This window comes from Mirounga leonina, unplaced genomic scaffold, assembly GCF_011800145.1.
Source record: "Mirounga leonina isolate KUSES-001 unplaced genomic scaffold, KU_Mleo_1.0 Mir_153, whole genome shotgun sequence".
Taxonomy (NCBI): domain Eukaryota; kingdom Metazoa; phylum Chordata; class Mammalia; order Carnivora; family Phocidae; genus Mirounga; species Mirounga leonina.
In genome coordinates this window covers 7811891-7829425 of record NW_023270387.1, presented here as the reverse complement: position 1 = coordinate 7829425, position 17535 = coordinate 7811891, and the positions used below count along the sequence as shown (strand labels likewise).

Here is a 17535-nt window from a genome sequence, read left to right as displayed (position 1 = left end):
CACAGATGGCCATGGGAGACAATGCGTGTATGGAAGGCTCAAGTCTTCTTGGTAGCAGAACTCCCAAGCATCTGTTAGTACTGCTTTAAATGGGGACGCCCCATATCTCAGTCCTTTTTATCACAGCCCTGTAATCCACAAAGTCTATTCTGTTCCATATCTAGGTTCCTGAGAGCATCTGTATCTTTCAGCATACATAGAATCATCTGTCTCCTCCCCAAAAAATCGCAGTTTTGAACCAATTACGTTACCCATAGAGCTTACCTTGAATCCATCATTCTTCACCTTTATTTCTGATCTGGAGAAATCTATACAAATTTTGTGACATTATCTACCCACATAAAAGCATAAATGGAGAATCCAAAAAAAAAAAAAAATTCAGGACCTTTGGTTTCAGGCAAAATAGCTGAGTTATGTTTTAAGGGGATTTATTTGGGTCATCTGATATTTAATTTAAACTGCATGCTTCCTACTCGCCTTTTAATTAATTCATCTTTTATCTTGCCCTGACATGGTCAGAACTTATTTAGGATCCCTTGTTCCCGAAGATCAAATTGCTTTTCTAAAGTACATTTGGTTTCTAAAACTTGGCATCTCTGAGCTTCTGGTGCCAATACAAAGAGCACATACATATTCCAACAATCCATGGATTGTTGTTAGTGAGTGGCATCGGTCCTGGCCTTTGGGAGGAAGGACACAGCGCATTTCTTCATGGGGGAAGTGATGGAGCTATTATTACTTTCAAGACACCCCTGGTTTGTCCATTCAGAAAGGCACAAGTCAGGCTCTGTGGCCCATTCAAAGGATGAGGCTGTGAAAATGGGTCCCCTGGTGACACTTGGACTGCCAGCCCTTCCCTTGCATCCACTCCACAGCAGACGGTTCCCAGCCCCCGAGTCTGTTAACCTTGACCTCGCCTGTCACCATGGAAACACAACACTGCCAAGGGAACTTCCTCTGTGATTATCATTCAAACTGTGAAAGAATAGAACAGAAAATAGAATAGGAAAAACACCCGGAAAATTTCATTGCCCATTTCATGTTGCCATTCAGCCTTTTTCTTTAGAACAGAGAAGCTTCCAGCAATTTCTTTGAAAGTTTGGTGTTGGAGTGAAGGGGGTGAGGGTGGGGTGGGAAGGAGGAGTCTGGCCAAGAACTGCTGTGGCAGCCTAATATTTTACCAGCCTCTACTCTGTGTGAGGAGTTAAGGCTGACCTGCAGCATATTACCATACCTGGAATAATTCACAATTGCCCCCCAAAGAATAAAATACCTAGGAAAAAACTTTGCCAAGGAGGTGAATGACCTGTACTCTGAAAACTATAAAACACTGATGAAGGAAACTGAAGATGACACAAACAAATGGAAAGATATCCCATGTGCATGGATTGCAAGAATTAATATTATTAAAATATTCACACTACTTAAAGCAATCTACAGATTCAGTGCAACCCCTATCAAAATACCAATAGTATTTTTCACAGAACTAGAACAAATAATACTCAAATTTGTATGGAACCACAAAAGATCCCAAATAGTCAAAGCAATCTTGAAAAAGAACAAAGCTGGAGGTATCATAATCTCAGATTTCAAGATATACTGAAAAGCTGTAGTCATCAAAACAGTAATCAAACAGGCACAAAAACAGACTCACAGATCAATGGAACAGAATAGAGAGCCCAGAAATAAACCCATGCTTTCGTGGTAAATTAATCTATGACAAAGGAAACAAGATAATAACAGGAAAAAGATAGTATTTTAATAAATGGTGCTGGAAAAACTGGACAGCTACATGCAAAAGAATGAATTTGGACCACTTTCTTATAACATACACAAGAATAAACTCAAAATGGATTGAAGACCTACATATAAGACCTGAAACTATAAAAATCCTAGAAGAGAGCACAGGTAGTAATGTCTCTGACATTGGTCATAACAACATTTTTCTAGATATGTCTCTTGAGGCAAGGGAAACAAAAGCAAAAATAAAGTATTAGGATATGTCAAAATAAAAAGCTTTCACACTGGGGCACCTGGGTAGCTTAGTTAGTTAGGCATCTGACTCTTGATTTCAGCTCAGGTCATGATCTCATGGGTCCTGAGACTGAGCCCTGCACTGGGCTCTCCACTCAGCGGGGAGTCTGCTTGAGATTCTCTCCCTCTGCCTCTCCCCCTACTCACACTCTCTCTCTCTAAAATAAATAGATACATCTTTTTTTTAAAAAAAGCTTTCTCAGTGAGGGAATCCATCAGCAAAACAAAAAGGCAACCTATTGAACAGGAGGAGATATTTGCAAATGATACATCCAATAAGGGGATTAATACCCAAAATACATAAAGAACTTATACAACTCAACAGCAAAAAATAATCTGATTAAAAAATGGGGAGAGGACTTGAATAGACATTTTTCAAAAGAAGACAGATGGCCAACAGACACATGAAAGGATTCTCAACATTGCTAATCATCAGGAAAATGCAAATCAAAACCACAAGATATCACCTTACACCTGTCAGAATGGTTAAAATCAAAAGGACAAGATATAACAAGTAACTACAGAGGATGCAGAGAAAAAGGAACCCTTCTTCACTGTTGGTGAGAATGTAAATTGGCACAGCCACTATGGAAAACAGTATTAAAAACAGAAATATCATATAATCCAATAACTCTACTACTGGGTATTTATCCAAAGAAAACAAAAACACCAATTGGAAAAGATATACGCACCCCTATGTTTATTGCAGCATTATTTACAACAGCCAAGATGTGGAAGCAGTCTGTGTCCATTGATAGGTGAATGGATAAGGAAGATGTGATGTGTGTGTTTCTGTGTGCATATAATATATATAATATTATGCAGCCATAAAAAACGATGAGACTGTGCCATTTGGAACAACATGGATGGACCTAGAGGGTATTATGCTAAGTGAAATAAGTCAGACTGAGAAAGACAAAGGCCAATGTTTTCACTCATATGTAGGATGAAAAAAAATGAATAAACAAACAAAAAGCAGAATCAGACCCATAAATATAGAGAACAAACGGACGGATGCCAGAAGGGAGAGGTATGGGAGGATTGGCAAAATGGGTGAAGGGGGTTGGGAGACACAGGCTTCCCATTATGGAGGGAAGAAGTCATGGGGATGAAAGGCACAGCTCAGGGAATATAGTCAGTGATACTGTAACAACATTGCACGGTGACAGACCACAGCCACACTTGTGAGCACAGCATAACACAGAAGTGGAATCACTGTGTGGTATACCTGAAACCAATGTAACATTGTGTGTCAGCCATACTCCAAAAAACCAAACCAAAACATAACAAAAACCCAGAAGCCAAATACGTAAATCAATGAAGTACCTAGAATAATAGTGCTATCCTTAATACCATTTGAAATGATTTGGATCTTCACCTGTAGGTTGCTAAGCAAACAACTATCATTATTATTTCCCCACTACCCCCTTGAATTAGGACCAGAACTTGGTAGCAGTAAGAGGCCTGTTTTCAATTTACAGTAGGATTGCTCACATAGAATTGGAAGGAACCACAGAGATCTAGTTCCAAGCCCATACCTGGAACTGTGGGCAAGATATACTGTGTGTGTGTGTGTGTGTGCATGCCCCTTAACTGGGCCCAAAGCTTTCCTCATAAATTCTACATCCAGAAAAACTTAATAAGAACTTACTTGGTCCCGCATCTTCCTTTAACAGACCAGCAATATGAAGTCCAAAGAGATCATGCCCTTCTCTTGCTTACTCTCTTCCTTCTGTTGCTCCTCTTACTCTTCTCTCTGCCTCTTCCACCTTTCTCTTTTTCTCTTCCTAAAGTGACAAAGTTGCATAGTTTGGATTTCGCATTGGCTTGAGTGAATGTTAAACAAGAGTGTTGAGTTCCACAGGCGAGGCCCAGTGCAGACAGAGTGGGAATGAAGTTGGAAGTGCACCTGGACTCACACGGAAGCTGGAGGATCAAGAAGTAGGCAAATGATTTCAGAAACACACTGGGGTTTTGGTCTCAATGAATGCAGAGGCCCTGGCAATCCAGCAGTCAGGACCTGGCGTGTTCTTAATATGTGTTTCCTTGGCTGCTTGTTGCCTTGCTGAGTGAGTCTTCCCTTCTACCTCCGGGACTGGAGGAGATCAGCAGCTGCTGAGGCCCGGTGCCCCCAGATTCACCAGGGACAGAATGAGATGGAAACATCTACAAGTTCTAGGAGCTCCTGCTTGAGTTTGACTCTGCCCTCCGAAGAGGAGGAAAGATGTACTTTACTCACCTTGATGAGGTGGACACAGTGTGCTTTCATTTGTGATGTTTTATCACGTGCTGCTGTTTGTTCTAAACCTTGAAGTCTCTCAGCGTGCTGACACGAGGAACACACGCCTTGAGCTTTGGAGTCAGACGCGTGTATGTTTTAGTAACTCCAACACTGCTGGCTGGGGCAAGACTCACAACCTCTTTAGCCCTTGGTTTCCGCATGTGCAGAATGGCAGCCACAGTAATGCCCATCTCAAGGGATGGTCACAAAAATTAGAGAAACAAAGGCATATAATGTGTCTGATGTGGAGTCCTAGGTAGTAATGACTTCCGACTACCTCTCACCCAGCATCGGGCTCTGTTTCAACAACACAGACTGGCTCAGAACGTAGAGAATGCTGGAGGAAATTTTTTGTGCTATTCGCCCTGGACTTAAGCATACAAAATGATATTAAAAAATATTAAAGACTCGTTTACTCTTTGCTTTTTGTTGAGCTTCTTAGGTGAATATGAACGAGAGGGACAGCCAGGAAATTTGGTGTCACAACATCCACAGTTAAAAAGCACCTTATGACTTAAGTGAATGGGTAAAGAAGCATTTCCTAATGTTTTCTGACTTGCCATCTCCTTTTATAGTAAAATCTTGCAAACCGTCTTAGGTTTAGCAATTATTTTATCATCTTTACATGATATCTATTAAAATGTTATTTTAAATTGAAAATAGACATATTTTAGATCTATGTTCTAAATTCTTAAGCTAGGTGCTGAGAATATGGGTATTTACTATATTATTATCTACTTTTTTGTATTCTCTAGATATTCCATCATAAGAAAATATTATACCAGTATTTCATTTTTAATAGTTTAGTAATTATTCAAAGAGGAAATTTTTACAGTATTTTCATTTATCAAGTGATATACACTCTTTGATTTATTTTAACTTAATTCTATATGAAAAGGAATAATTTATGGACAAATAATTTTTAATATGACTTTATACCATATTTGACTTTGGGACCAAAAATATATTGAAATGAAGCCTAACTATATGTTCTAGAACCAACAGTTGCTTTCATAACTTGAGGGTTGAAATGTCTCTTTGGGGCTTACAAAAAAATCAACTGGTATCCTTTTTTTAGATATATATAATTTTCAGGTTTTGTTTCTAAAGTATAAGATGAGGGAGACTGTTTCAGGCTTTCACTTGCAAGCATTTCTCCACAAACAACTCATTGCAGTTGTGGACAGGCTTTATTCTCAATAGATGGAAAGTCGAACTGCATATAATCACAGCTATGTTTTATATTTTAAACACTGTTAATCTACAGTGACTTCCTGATGTCTGATATGAGAACTCTGAAAGCTATCTGTGGGTCTAGTGGGAGCATCTTGGGACATATTTAAAAAATTATTATCACTTTTGTATTTCCCTTTGACTTTCTGTATTTCAACAGTGGAATTCCTCACAAATTAAACAATGGATGACTAAGAGGAGAAGCAATATAAAAAGGTATATGGGTCAAAAATATCGTGGCAGCTACAGGAGTTCAGTGTGGGATAAATATCTGAGTGAGTCATGAAAGCCTTCATCGGATGTCCCCATGTCCTGTGTACTCAGGGACATAGGGCCCAACAATGACATGAGCCCCCTTTAAATTCTTTTCCAGGTACTGGACTTATGTCCCTTCTATTCTAGGCTCTGGGCATTGGGAGAGATTTTACTCCTCTTCTTATCTCCAATGGCATCTAGGTCAAGTGTGGCATGGGGTGGACATTCCAGAAGTGTTAGAGATTTAATGGACTTGAATGATTCCACTGAGTGGCAGATCAGACAATAGATGTAGGGGAGGTGAGAGTTACGCATCAGAATCAGTGATGATCTGGAACTAGAATAATAGAAGGCTGGTGTTGCCACTATCAGGCATGGGAATCAGAAGGGACACTCAGGTATCTGGCAGGCACCTGACAGTAGACCCACCCCCACAGGAGGAGGACAGAAGCCAGGGCACCTGATCCGGCTGCAATGCCGAAAGAGACAGCTCTGTCTGTCCAACAAGTATCGTTCCTAAGGGACATGATGGTAACTGTTCACTGATAAGGAAAGAGTGAAGCTGAAGGAATGGGCTGTGCCTCACCCGACAGTGGACCACACTGACCAGAGGTCAGGGATTGCTCCTGAGTCTAGCAGTTGACTAGTAAAAAAGTACGATTCAGGGACCAATATTCAGGCCTTGGGAGGGAGGTTGGTAAAAGCAAGACAAGGGTTTGAATTGAAGAGTGGAGAAGCCCAGTTTACTGGTAGCAAGACTAACAATGCTGAGCTACCAGGAGCCGATTGACCAGAGAGGCTCACTAATTCCTGGAAGTGTGGGTGGGGTTGGACCTACAGGGAGCCTCAGCAGGGACAAGAGAGGAGGGAGACAGAGGCTGGGAACAAGGCGGGCTCAAATGAGAGTTCTCTGTGGTGGTTCTTGCCTTGTTTTTTCTGAGGCCAATCGTTTTACCTGATGCGTGAATAACTTTTTGAACTTTTTCTGTATTTTAAAACAAATTATTTAGTGAGTGTGTTATAGACTGAAGGCCAAATGGTATTGCAATAAAAGTTTATGCTGAGGATAAAAGATTTCTAAGACGTAGGTAAATAATACATGTACATCAATGTATATCCTAAGCAGTTAGGCTTCATAAACTACTTTTTGTTTTGCATATTGTGAAGCTATTCTGTTAGGTGCATACAAGTTTATAATTACTGTATCTTCATGACAAATTGTTCCATTTATCATGAGGTCATGACCTTTCTTCATCCCTTACAATTATTTTCACCTTAGAATCTATTTTCTTCTGATGGAAATGGAGCTATAACACTTGCTTTTAATTCATTGTTTTTTGGGGTAACTTACTCTGCTGTTGGAGTTTGAACGTGTCTGTATCCTCATATTTTAAGTGTGTTTCTTGTAAACATCACATAGCTGACAAACTGACATTCTTTGTTTTTTCAACAAAATTTTATTTCATTTACACTGACTGTGATTATGGAGGTATATGAATTCATCTCCATCATCTTACTTTGTGCTTATATTAGTTATTTATCCTGCTTTGTGTATTTTTATCCCCAATTTCATCTGGATTGATGAACATTTTTTAGTTAATGTTTTCTTCAAGAGATTTGGAAGCCATCTATTTTACTTCCTTAAAAATAACCCTTACCTAAGTTTTTACCCTCTTGCCATAAAAATACAAAGACCTTAGAAATTGTAATTCCATTCGCTCTCCTTTGCTTACATCATTTTTATACCCTCAAATTAGGCACTGTCATTGTATTGTTTTATTCAGTATCTGAACAGACTTTTTCACGTTGGTACTGGTTCCGTTGTTTACTATTCTTCCTGGTGTTTCACTTCCATTGTTATCATTGAAATTTCTTCTTCCTGAGGTTCAGTCTTTAGTAGAAGTTCCTCCAGTGAGACTCTCCTTCAGTGATAAACTGTTTTTCTGATTGCACAAAAATGTCTTTGCTCTTCTTCTTAAGTAATAGTTTAGCAAAGGGTGAGGTTATATGTGGATAGTTACTTGCTGTCAGCACACTGAAGATATCATCTCTTGCATTTATTATAATGGGTTTACATGCATTGAATTGGATCCCCATGTTCACTAATTGACTACAATTCAAAATAAGGATTTTTTTAAAAATCAATCTACTATTGCCTACACTGTAATAGAATCCAAATTTATGTTTAATATAACAAATCTATTAAAATTATAACTAATAACCCTCATCCTTTAAAAAAAAGGCTTTGAATCGCCTATTCAAATCTGGGAGATTCTTCATGGACATATTTTAAGAATTTAGTGAGGAAGATACAGACTTACATACCTCTAAGAGAAGGGAAGCTCTTTCATGAACATTTTCCTTGAAACTTCCAATCTTGGAAAAGTAGAAGCAGCATAGGAGAAGGACACTGTCAAATACCAGCTTGCACTAATAAATAAATTTGGTATAGATTTTCAACAAGTGCTTAGAATTAGCAAAAAAAGTAATTAAGACAAGTTTAAAACTGTAGTAACAATTCTGTACAGTCTTAATATACTTTCCATTTTTCATATATATTTTTTTCTTTTTTTGTTATGCCAGAGGGGAAGAATTCACCATTTTTCTCTTTACAAACACTGTTTGTTAACTGACTGTAATTGCCAAATAACAAATGTAACAGAGTCAAATATGTATTTGATTTATTAACCCAGGTGGTTCCTTCTTAAAGAGAAATAGACTTGTTGCCCGTGGTTTGTGGCATGAAGCCCACTTCAAAGGGTAAAGTTCACGTTCTTCCTTTTACTATTTTTCCTTCCTTCTGTCTTTCTTTCCTTATTTCTTTGCTGTTGTTGTTGTTTTAGAGACAGTAGATGTGATTCACCTTTTGTTTAAAAACACAAACTGAAAAAAACCTCTGTGCGTGTTGGGCTTTTTATAGCTTTTAATTCTACTTCACTTAATGTAATGAAACTTTTTCATATCTGCTAAAATATGAAGTCCAATAGCTGATGCAAAGGAAGAACAAAGCAGTGGATGTTCAGGTAAAAGCTAGGGGAGATGGAGTTTCACAAAGTATGTTAATCACATGGCAAGTGAATTGTACATTAAGAGAGGAGACTCCTGCTCTCTCATTCTTTGTATTCAATTCAGGACTGGGACTCCATCCTGAAACCTCATGAGTCCACTTTTTATTCATTTTTCCCTTTTTATGTCCACGGTCATTATTGTGGTTAACACCCTCTCTGTAACTTGCTTAAACCTAAGTTTGCTGCTTTTTGACCGGCTCTCCCTATTGACCTAAAATACACCTGACCAAATCACACTCCTGCTTAAAATCCTTGGTTATATTATTATTTTTCTACCTTTCAAGTGTCTGACACATAGTGTTTAGTAAATAAATGTGTGTGTTTTTTTAAACGAGACAAATAAGAAAAAGGGAATAAGAAGTAATGGAGAGATTAGTACATTAACTCACTTAGTGAATATTTGAATTATGTGTCCAGCACTGTGCTTGGTGTTCACAAGGGTGAACACAATATATGTAGGGCTCCTGTTGTGGGTAGGTTCAGTCTCACTCATTCCATCTAAATAAGTAAACAGCTAAAATGCCTAGGCACTGACTATGGATTGGGTATTGTACCAAGTGTTCTCCTTTGGTCTTCACAACCACCCACAATGAGCCAGGCTAAAAGTGCCCATTTTGTTCAGGATACAACTGGGGTATGACAAGGTTAAGTAACAAGAGATGGAGCTAGGATTAGAAACTTGACAGACAGACCAGAACTCTTTTCCTAACTCAAACCCATAGTGTACAGTCATCGTCTGGTTCATTAGAACACACCTATGATTCCTCCACACCTATGATAAGGGAATGCTCTCTGGCAGAGGAAATCACCCAGGGTCTGACTGCAGAGAACTGACTTCCAGAGTCAGGCCTGGCTACAGTCAGCACTGGATTTTCGGAAGCCTCCAGAATTCCTGGTACATCATAAGAAGGAGATTCATTTCTGTATCCCTTAGCCCTCTGCATAAAGCATGTTGACCAAGTTTGTTCTTAGTCCAGGAATTTCAGCTAAGAATTTATCCAACTACCTATTTTCCATTTTTTTAATCGTTAAGATTCTGGTTTTAATAACTTATTGTATTTGTACCCTTAAAATTTTTTTTTTTTTAAAGATTTTATTTATTTATTTGAGACAGAGAGAATGAGAGACAGAGAGCATGAGAGGGAGGAGGGTCAGAGGGAGGCAGACTCCCCGCCGAGCGGGGATCCCGATGCGGGACTTGATCCAGGGACTCCAGGATCATGACCTGAGCCGAAGGCAGTCGCTTAACCGACTGAGCCACCCAGGCGCCCTGTACCCTTAAAATTTTTATTAATCATTTTCGTATTTTTAAAATGTCTTAATAGTCATTATCCTTAATACTTTTTATTGCTCACTTAATTTTTTACTATCTTTTAATTAAACTTTTAAAGATATTTTTACTTTCCACTTCATTTTTCAAGTTTGCTTCCTTTTTACTCTTCTCTACCATGTCCCCAACTTCATTTAATTTTATTCTTTTAGTAAAGGTGACTAATTAAACGTGGTTAAATGTTATGCCTTTTTAAGACTTTAAAATCAACTCTTGCATAAATCAGGGAAAAAGACCTTGTGGAGAATAAGTCCCAGGACATGTTTCTGGAGATGGCTTATGATGAGCCAGTTCAGAAAGCGAAGATCGAAGATCGCGTGGGCTGAGCTGGGCAGGGCTCTGTGTGTGAGGTAGGGTGTGAGTCCTGAGCGGGTGTGTCAGGAAGCCAGGCTCTTGTCTCAGTTCTTTCACTAGCTGCCCTTGTGACCCTTGGCAGACCCCTTCCCTGCTCTTCTCAGCAGTAGCAGGAAAGGGCTGAAATAAATCATTTCCAAATGGGCCTTTCCAGCTTTGTTTGGTATTGTGTGTGTCCTATGATTCGGATGGCCGTGGATTAGCGGAACAAAGCCGAGCATTTTGATGGAGCCCTATTAAAGTGGCATATCAAATTATCAAAACACTGCTTTTTATTACTTAATAATGTTCTCAGAAGAAATCCTTGGTGTATCCCTGACCCTATGCCTAAGCCTTGCCCTGTTCCTCAGCCTGTGAACCCCACCAAAGTATCCCTGTGATCAAAATGGCAATGTCAAAATAGCATGAACACTTTGCAGAAGGGCTTTAGATTCTGGGCACAACTGCTCACTTATCCCTTGGCTGTGTGGTCTTCGGAATGAGACTTCTCAGCCTTGGTTTCCTCATCTGTAAAGTAAATTACAGTCTTGACGCTGAAGACATTAAGCTTCGAAATAAAATGTGTAAAGAGCCCATGCATGCTTCATCACATATAGAAAGGAAATAAAGCTTGAGGTAGTTTAATGGTCCCAAAAGAACTTCCTAAAAGAAAATCATCTGTGTTTCACTAGAAAGTTTTTAAATCATTTCTAGGTTTCTAGGTTAGGAGCGTCTTGGGTTTCAGAAGGGCTGATGGCCCCGTAGACTGGGAAGAGACCAAGGGCTCAAGTGGGAAGGAAAAGCAGAGATCAGACAGTCAGACAGTCTGAACATGTACTGAACAACTTATCAGATGTACAAAGAGAAGGGAATGTTTATGAAAAACAAGCCCCCACATCTCCCTTACTCCTATGCCCAGATCAGAGCCCTTGTGTCTGAGTCAGAGCTGAAAATCAGCTTTTAGAAGTGTTATTGCTCACAGGGGGCAAGTACGGGTATGATACAGCAACATTACTCTTGAGCTCTGTGGCGTCTTGACCTTGTCTGGCTTAGAGGAATCTCAGCGAGACTCATCTGTGGCTTTATGTAGTGACCAAATTGGCTAAAAGGCCCAAAGATGAAACATATGTTGCTCTGGCAGGAAGTTTTGGAACACTTGGTGAAGTTCTTGAGAAATAAGATAATCTTGTAAAATTGGGTTGTCTAGTTGCTGAATTCCTGAGGCAAAGTAAACAACGAGAGTACTGAGGCATCCGTGTTGGGGGAGGGTGGGTTGAAGCTGGCTGGCTGGATGATGATGATGATGGTGATGATGATGTCTTGAGAATCACAAAGAGAAAGAATGCATTCAGGTTCTAGAAAATTGTCCATATTCTCAATTTTGGTATGGCCCTCTACCCCCAAGAGAAAGCTTTACCTGGAAAACTATCTCACTTTGAATTTTCATTCTTTTGAAAAAAATAAATGGGTACCAAGGAGATATTACAAGCTATTATAAATGTTCAGGATACCAAATTGAGTAAGACACAACCATTCCTAGATTGAGTTGACAGTTTTATGGGGATAAAAGCCTATGGGCAGCCCATGGTACAATCCAATGTGGTGTGTGCCATTACAGAAAATTGAGCAAAGTACTGCAGATCACAGAGGTCAGATCAGCCAACTCTGCCTGGGATAGTCACAAAAGGTCTTCATAGAAGAGGTAATATACTTCAGCTGGTTTCTTACAAAAATGGTAATTCAGGAAGTGAGAAGGGGAGAGATTTTAGTTGCAAAGCTTGTACAAAGAAGGCACAGAGTCAGAAATGGATATGGCATAGAGGTGTGGGCCTAATATGGACTGGAGTTTGACAAGAAGGCCATGATGGCAGGACAGGAACTTAAGCTACAGGATAGAATGATAGGATGACAGGGAGTGAGTCTAGGAAGGCACTTGGATGACAGCCTTCATGCTAAGCTAGAGAGTTTGGATTTTATCTATGAATTCCAGGAAGGCCAAAAAGAGTTTTTGTTGTTTTGTTTGTTTTTCTTTATTAACCTGGGATGGAACATAGAGGTTTTGTTTTTAGTAATACACCTTCAGTGGAAGAAAGATGTTTAAGCAGTTGCATTCAGGAGACTCTGGTGCAAGACCATTTCACTAGCCATTGCATCTCTTAAAGTTAATGGTCCAGTCTTGGAAGGGATAAAAACAGAGAGAGAAGAAGCAGGAAGTAAGTCTTAATGCTGAGGTGGAATAGGATATTCAGTGACAGATCAGATGTAAGGATGTTAGATGAGCTGGAGGGAGGTCTTGGTGATGGCAGCAAGAGTCAATTGTAAAGACAGGCTAAGTGGCCGCACCATAAACTGATATGAAAAATAACTTCATTCCTTGTTATACACACGTTCTTTTGACATGACATGTTTTTGCTCATACAAATGTAAGAGAGAGTTTACACCTAATTTTTTTTTATGTGGGCAAAGATATTTTGCTTTATGGGGTCTGGTTCCAGCCTGCTCAAAGGTGTAGGACATCGCGTGCCAGAGATGATTACCAAAATTCTTGATCTCCTCTTCTTTCTGGGCACATGGCTGGACTTCACGTCCCAGCTTCCATTACAGTAACGTGTGGCCCTGTGATTGAGTTCTAGCCGCTGGTATGTGAGCAAAAGTGATGTACATTGATTTCAAGCTTGACCCATAAACTTCATGAGGCATTCCTCCATGCTCTGGCTCCTCCTCTGGCTGGTTGGAATGGAGACAACTTCTGTGGCATTAATCAAAGCTACAAGGTGAAGGTGACAGAGCCTCCAATAGTCTGGGCCCCCAGGGTGACATTGCAGAGGCTTTTCACCTACTCGGTATTGTTACAGGAGTTAAAAATAAGCATCAGCTGGGGTCTATTTGTTATAGAGGTTACTCTACCCTAACTATTACATCAAGTTCTCACATTGATTTGTTAATTTAATGAATATTTATCGAATATTGATTATGCACCTGGCACTATATCAGGTGCTAGGGATGGAGTGTAGAGACTATAACGGTCTTGTTCTCACAGAGCCACAGAGCTTACAGCCCAGGAAGTAAACACCAGTTTTGTATGTTTGTGCTTAGAATGCCTTAGTGTCCTATTTTATTACATCAAAGTACTTTTTTATATTGAAAATTTTCCCTTCATATAATATTGATTTTTTAAAAACATGAATTTTACTACCAGTTTGAGATAATTTTCATAATAACCAAGAACCAGCATCCAGCATTGAGAGAGCTGGTGTGTGAGCTCTTTCCAAGTTTCTAGTCACTTTAGAAATTTATGCAGAGTTTACAGTTACCTACATAATACAATTTATGTTGTCAATACCACCAGCATTAATCCTTGAGCTTACCTTTCCATTACTAGAAAAAGTGTTATTGTGACATTAATAATAGTGAGAATTAATAGTCATTTATATGAACTTTTGCTTATGAGGAAAGGTTTTTAAATTGAGTGTGCTTACATATTAGTAGATGAGTGTACAGGAGTAGAACAGGTCTGGGGAGGTGGATGTAGGTGGGGGAGTAGCACTTGATGGATTCCATTTTGAATGGGTTACACTGGAGTTGCCCACCAGACATTCAGGAGAATCTGGGTCTGGTAGCCCGCTGAGTTCTTGATTTGGGGGTCTATTTGTAGGTTGAAGTAAAATAACTAGTGGTGAGGAGCAGATTAAAGACACAAAGGAAAACAAAAAAAGACACAACAAGAGGGCACTGCGACTCTGGGATGCAGGTTTCTTACCTGGGAGCAAAGTCCCATGAGTCACTTGGTTCCTCTTGACCCTCTTTTCAACACTCGGTGAATTCGAATGCTACATAAGAAATTACAAATTGAGCACTTAACACAGCATTACACTTCTCATAATGAACACTAAGTAAGCATTGGCATATCATTATATTGTACACCTGAAATTAATATAATTAACAATCACATTAATATTAATTAATATTATTAAGAATAATTAAGAATATGTTATAAATTAATATAACCCTGTATGTTAAGTATGCTTCAATTAAAAAAATAAAGCAATTATTGATAGGTTAAAAAAAACCAAACTTATTATCTAAGAGTTCCTGTGAGTCAGGCATCCAGGCACAGCCTAGGTGGGTCCCCTACTCAGGGTGTCACAAGGCTGAAATCAAGATGTCACTCAGACCACAACCTTATCTGAGACTTGGCTTCTCTCATGAGCTCACTAGCTGTTGGCACTGCTGGCAGAGTGTAGTTTCTGATTAGGTCAGGCCCACCCAGGATAATCTCTTCTGATTAGTTTAGGGGCCTTCATCACATTGTGAAAACCCTTCACCTCTGCCATATAGTGTAACCTAATCATGAGAATAGGGAGTGATATCGTATCATATTCACAGGCCTGCCTACACTCAAGCGGAGGTGATTACGCAGAGTATGCATATTAGGAGTTGAGAACCTTGGAGGTTATCTTAGAATTCTGTCCACCACAAAGGCCAGGGATATATTCATTTACTGAACAACTAGTTTTTGAGCACCTACAATTTGTCAAGTGTTTTTTGTTTTTTTTTTTTAAGATTTTTTATTTATTTGACAGAGAGAGACACAGCGAGAGAGGGAACACAAGCAGGGGGAGTGGGAGAGAGAGAAGCAGGCTTCCCGCCGAGCAGGGAGCCCGATGCGGGGCTCGATCCCAGGACCCTGGGACCATGACCTGAGCCGAAGGCAGACGCTTAACGACTGAGCCACCCAGGCGCCCCTTGTCAAGTGTTTTTATGGTATCTTTGAAGACGATAAATACTTTAAAAACTAGAGCAGAATAAGCAGAATTTGGACTGCTAGAAGTTAGCATGGCAAGCAGCTGTTTTAAGTGAGGTGGTAAGCCCTGGCTTCATGAAGAAAGTAACACGTAAGCCAAGGACTCCTTATAAGAACCACAGCTTTCCCTATGCCCAGAGGTCTTCAGATGTTTCTCCCAATTTATTTTCCTTTAATCCTTAATCTTCTTTTGTAGAACTAATGAAATAAATTTAAAAATTCTACATTGCATTTTATTACATTTAAATTAAGACTCTACAAAACAAAGTGAGCCAGAAGGCAAAATCTTATAAGCCAAAAGAAACCAGGGAAACCCCTGATGTTTCAAAGGGGCTCGAAAGGCAGAAATCTGTTGTTCAAAAAAGAATCCAACATGCTCACATTTGGGCCCATCAGTGAATCCATATGACACTGGGCCTGTGATTTATTCATTCATCCCATATAATATATTAAGAATTTGTTATATGCAAGGCTTCATGCTAAGCATGGAGATCTTAAAGATAAGTAAGGTATAATCCCTGACTTTGAAGAATTTACAGTAGAATGAGACACAAAATCTTGTGTAGATAATTTCAATTATGGCATACCATCAGGAATATCAACAGCTAGTAATTATACAGAGAAAACACCCTCCCTGGGGTATCTCAGCAGGGACCATGAAATCAAAACCCGTAACAAGTTCTAGATGAGCTTTCTAAAATGTGGCCTAAGATGATTTGACAGGTGTATAGTATTCTACAGACCCAGGATGGGAGTGATAAGTAGTCATGTTTACCCACAAATGGCTCCCTTGGGCTGAGCCTGGGGAGACGAAATGGTAAGCCAATGTTGTGACTTGACCAGAGAACACAGGCGAGAAGAGCAACCGGATTATTCAGCACTGATAGGGCAGTGTTTATCTAACAGCTGTACAACAACCGTTCTACCAGAAAGCTAGGGAAACAGTAGCCTCGTAATCAGTCTCTAGCGTGTTCTGTCACAGGTACTACATGAGAACCGCATTGTCGAAGCTCTTGTCTGCTCTAGATCTTAACGCACCAATCCTGGCATGGCTGATGGTGCTGCATCCATGCAGGGATGAGGCTGCTCAAGTGCCCTTGTATTTGCTGGCGACTGCTGGGGGACAAACGATCCTAAAATTGAGTGGCTTGAAACAATAGCCATTTGTTTACCTCAAATTCTGTAGATTGAGCTCGCTTGGACAGTCTTCTTGTCTAGGCCAAGCCTGGCCTGGTCTCAGCTGGGTTTACTCATGGGCTAGTGGTCAGCTGGTGGGTCAGCTGGGGCTATTGGTTTATGATGGCTTTGTCTCAAACAGCTGGGTTGACTGAGACCTCTCCCCACACGGTCTCCCCACTCCCAGGCTCCATTTGCAAGATGGCCAAAGGTTGCAAGAGCAACAAGCAGATAGGAACTTAATATTTTTGCTATATTAATGGCATTGATGATTTGGGTGCCCGTTAGTCAATTTTCTATATAACAGCTCATTCCCCTGGGTTAATGCAGAAGTGACATTTCACTGCACTATTTCTTAAAAGCTAAGCACAATCCAGTGACACGCTTGTTTTGTTTTTCCAAAGGTAGGAGACATAGGAAAGATTAAAACTCCAGGTCAAAGAGTGATTCATTTGGCATTCTTTTTGAGCATCCTGATGGCAGAAAAGTTTACAGAGCACGTTGCACTGGGCACAGGAATAGAGCTACATAGTGCTAGCCCCACAGAGATGTCAGTCTGAAGATAGAGGGGGCCTGGAGTCTGTCCAGCTGGGAAGGGCTTTTCCTCATATAGGGGTGTATGACCACCGACCTGCCCAGAGAGCTTCAAAAGTCCCTCTCTTTAGCCTTCCCTTTGCGTGACTCTCCCCTGCCTCCCCCATTAGCCCCTGCAAGACATAGTACTGGAGGTTAAGTGATCATCTCACATAAAGGTAAACTGCCATAAAGGTCACAGGTCATCTTCCAATGCTCTGGATTATCCTGAGATAAATGAGAATTTGCTGGATATAAAAAAATTTCCAGTAGAGGGGTACCTGGGTGGCTCAGTCGTTAAGCATCTGCCTTCAGCTCAGGACCGTGGGATCGAGCCCCACGTCGGGCTCCCTGCTTGGCAGGAAGCCTGTTCTCCCTCTCCACTCCCCCTGCTTGTGTTCCCTCTCTCACTGTGTCTCTGTCAAATAAATAAATATTTTTAAAAAAA

The 17535-nt window shown here is 40.1% G+C and overlaps 1 protein-coding gene across 1 annotated transcript in view; it reads right to left on the bottom strand.

Annotated features, from left to right (window-relative positions):
* The window catches only part of CUNH11orf53 (chromosome unknown C11orf53 homolog), a 494983-nt gene that overhangs the window by 223438 nt on the left and 254010 nt on the right, over positions 1-17535 (bottom strand). Inside the window, exons 6-8 of the mRNA XM_035008894.1 lie at positions 14295-14364; positions 8129-8233; positions 3686-3821 (exon numbers count right to left, since the gene is read on the bottom strand). The gene's annotated coding sequence lies outside the window, so the exon portion shown is untranslated. The remainder of the gene's footprint in view (positions 1-3685; positions 3822-8128; positions 8234-14294; positions 14365-17535) is intronic.